Here is a 3831-nt window from a genome sequence, read left to right on the forward strand (position 1 = left end):
GAGTGCAGGGGGAAGAGGTTTTCGTAGGCCATCACAGGGGAATTTTTCGCAGGGTCCGACACAGAGCTATGCTAGAAACCGGCCGGCTGGGTCCTGGAATAATCAAGGAGGACAAGGTAACAACAACGGTGGGATCAACCGCAATGGCGGTAATTCTTATCAGAAACCGGCGGCTAACAATAATCAGGGGTCAGCTGCCAAGCCATATACTTCGGCTAGTACCGTACAAGGGGGTGGACAAAAGACCAGTGGCAAGCTATTTATGATGGACAAGAAAGCTGCTAAGGATGATGTGCACGTGATCACCGGTACCTTTCTTGTTAATGATGTTTCTACCTTTGTTTTGTTTGATTCGAGGGCGTCACACTCTTTTATATCGTCGGGTTATGCTAAGTCTATGGGTTTGAGATAGTTTGAGTCTGTAAAAGATGAGGTTTTTATACCGTCGGGTGAGTCAGTGTCTTGTGGGAGGTAGTATAAGGGTGTATCCATGATAGTTGGGCAGGTTGATCTTCCTGTGGATTTGTTAGAATTTCCTGTGGATGGTTTTGAGATGATAGTTGGTATGTATTGGTTGGATAAGTACAAGGCTAGAATAGATTGTCACCAAAAGAAAGTTTCTTTGAGAGGACCTAAGGAAGTTAGTGTGTCTTATCGTGGGTTTGTTATCAAACCCAAAGTCAAAGTGATTGCAACGGTGACCTTGAAGTCTTACCTTAGAAAGGGGTGTCCTTTGATTCTATACCATGTGAAAGATCATAGTATGGTATAGCCGACAACAGATAAGATACCAGTGGTGGGAGAGTTTGCAGATGTTTTTCCGGAGGAGATACCGAGTTTGCCACCAAAGAGAGATATAGATTTCAATATGGAGTTGTAACCAGGGACGGGACCAATCTCTAAGACCCTGTACCACATGGGTCCTAAAGACTTAAGGGAGCCGAAGAAACAGTTGGATGATTTGATAGAGAAGGGATACATTTGACCTAGTGTATCGCCGTGGGGTGCACCAGTTTTTTTTTGTGAAGAAGAAAGATGGGAGCTTGAGGTTGTGTATCGATTATAGGGAGCTGAACAGTGTTATAGTGAAGAACAAGTATCCTTTACCAAGGATAGATGATCTGTTTGACCAGCTGAGTGGGGTCAGAGTCTTTTTAATGATTGATCTGAGATCAGGGTACCATCAGGTGAGGATTCGAGATGAAGATATAACAAAGACAACTTTTCGATCGAGGTATGGTCACTATGAGTATGTGATGATGCCGTTTGGGTTATCTAATGCGCCGACATTGTTTATGGATTTGATGAACCGGATTTTCAGTCAGTTCTTGGATCAGTTCGTGGTGGTGTTCATAGATGACATCTTAGTATATTCCAAGACTAAGGAGGAGCACGAGGAGCATTTGAGGTTGGTTTTTCAAACTCTGCGCGACAACCAGTTGTATGCAAAGTTGTTTAAGTGTGAGTTTTGGCTAGAGAAAGTCGCTTTTCTAGGTCATGTGATTTCTAAAGAGGGTGTATCTGTGGATCCTAGCAAGATAGCGGCAGTGTCTAAGTGGGAAGCACCAAAGAATATGGCCGAGATCAAGAGTTTCTTGGGTTTGGCAGGGCACTATCAACGGTTCGTGAAAGACTTTTCAAAGATCGCCAGACCTATGACTGCGTTGATGAGGAAAGAGAACATGTTTCATTGGGATGAAAGTTGTGAGACGGCGTTCCAAACATTAAAGGAGAGTTTGCCATAGCTCCAGTCTTAGCTTTACCTGGAGGGTGTGAGAACTTTGAGGTGTATACAGATGCTTCAAATAACGGGTTGGGTTTTGTGTTGATGCAGAACGGGAAAGTCATTGCCTATGCTTCTAGGCAATTGAAGCCTTATGAGGAGAACTATCCGACGCATGATCTAGAGTTGGGTGCAGTGGTGTTTGCTCTCAAGATTTGGAGGCACTATCTTTATGGGGCGACCTTTAAGGTGTTTTCTGATCACAAGAGTTTAAAGTACATCTGTACTCAAAAGGAGCTGAACATGGGACAGAGGAGGTGGATGGAGCTCATCGGGGATTATGACATGGATATCATATACCATGAAGGGAAAGCAAACGTGGTTGATGATGTGTTGAGCAGGAAGAGTGTGCATTCTCTATGCACAGCTATGTCTTTGATGAGATTGAGAGATGAGGTAGGTAAGATAGGGATACATGTGATTCAAAAAGGGGATGCTAGAGGAGACTTGATAGTGGAGCCGGATCTTTATAATGATATTCGCAGGAAGCAGGCTCTTGATTCTAAGATTCAGAAGTGGAGGGCTGGAATAGAGAAAGGGACAGTGTCTTGGTTCTGTATTCATTCTAATGGGAGTGTTCGGTTTGATTGGAGATGGTGTGTACCTAGGGATGAGGAGTTGAAAAAGCTAATCATGATAGAGGCTCATTGCACACCGTATTCAGTGAATCCAGGTGGTGATAAGCTTTGTAGAGATCTGAAGACGACTTTTTGGTTGCTTGGGATGAAAATGGAGACTGTTGAGTTTGTGTCTAGGTGTTTGACATGTCAGAGAGTCAAAGGGGAGCAGCGAAGACCGCAAGGTAAGATTCAGTCTCTGGAGGTACCTGAGTGGAAATGGGAGTCTATCTCCATGGATTTAATAGTGGGTTTACCGAGGAGCCAGCAAGGTAATAACATGATATGGGTGATCTTTGACCGTTTGACTAAGTCAGCTCACTTTATTCCAATGAAAGATATATGGAGTAAGGTGCAGTTGGCTAATGGGTACAGAAAACATGTGGTGAGGTTACATGGAGTGCCAAAGGACATTGTATCAGATCGGGATGCAAGCTTCATTTCTCGGTTTTGGCAAGAGTTGCAGGAGTTGATGGGAACTACCTTGAAGATGAGTACTGCGTTTCATCCTGCAACAGATGGACAGACAGATAGAACTATCAAGACTTTGGAAGATATGTTACGAGCTTGTATGATGGAGTTTGGTGGTAGTTGGGAAGATATATGGATTTGATCGAGTTTTCTTACAACAATAGCTACCATACGAGTATTGGGATGGCTCCGTTTGAGGCTTTGTATAAGAGGAGGTGTAGGAGTCCGATTTGCTGGGATGATAGTGCTGAGGCAGTGGTTTTAGGACCACATATGGTGCAGGAGATGATAGAATATGTGAAGGTGATTCGGCAAAAGATGAAAGCGACCCAGGATCGACAAAAGAGCTATGCAGACTTACATCGTCAGGACAACGAGTTTCAGGTTGGGGATAAGGTTCTTTTGAAAGTGTCACCTATGCGTGGGGTTATGCGGTTTGGTAAGAAAGGGAAGTTAAGCCAAAAGTTCATTGGACCGTATGAGATTTTGGATCATGTGGGAGAGGTTGCTTATTGGTTAGCTTTGCCACCAGCTTAAGATCGTGTAGATAATGTGTTTCACGTGTCCCAGTTACGGAAGTTTGTGAGTGACCCTTCCCATGTCTTAGAGGTGGAGAACATCGAGTTGGATAAGTCTTTGTCTTATCTAGAGGTACCAAAACAGATTCTTGATCGCAAGGTTCGTAAAACGAGATTTGGGGAAACAGTGTTGTTAAAGGCTTTATGGTCTAATCACGAGGTTGAGGAAGAAACTTGGTAGGCGGAAGAGGTTATGAAGGAGCGGTATCCGTCTCTTTTTGATCAGGTATATGTGGTTACGGGGACATAACCATGTTTCTTTTGAGGGGGGGGGGGGGGGAATAGGAGATGATCGCATAAGGTTTTGGTATGGTTTTATGTTGGTTTTAGGTACAGTTAGTGGTTGTTTTGAGTCGGTATGGGTTGTGTTTGGGTTTTGTTT

The sequence above is a fragment of the Silene latifolia genome, chromosome 1 (genome assembly GCF_048544455.1).
Source record: "Silene latifolia isolate original U9 population chromosome 1, ASM4854445v1, whole genome shotgun sequence".
Taxonomy (NCBI): domain Eukaryota; kingdom Viridiplantae; phylum Streptophyta; class Magnoliopsida; order Caryophyllales; family Caryophyllaceae; genus Silene; species Silene latifolia.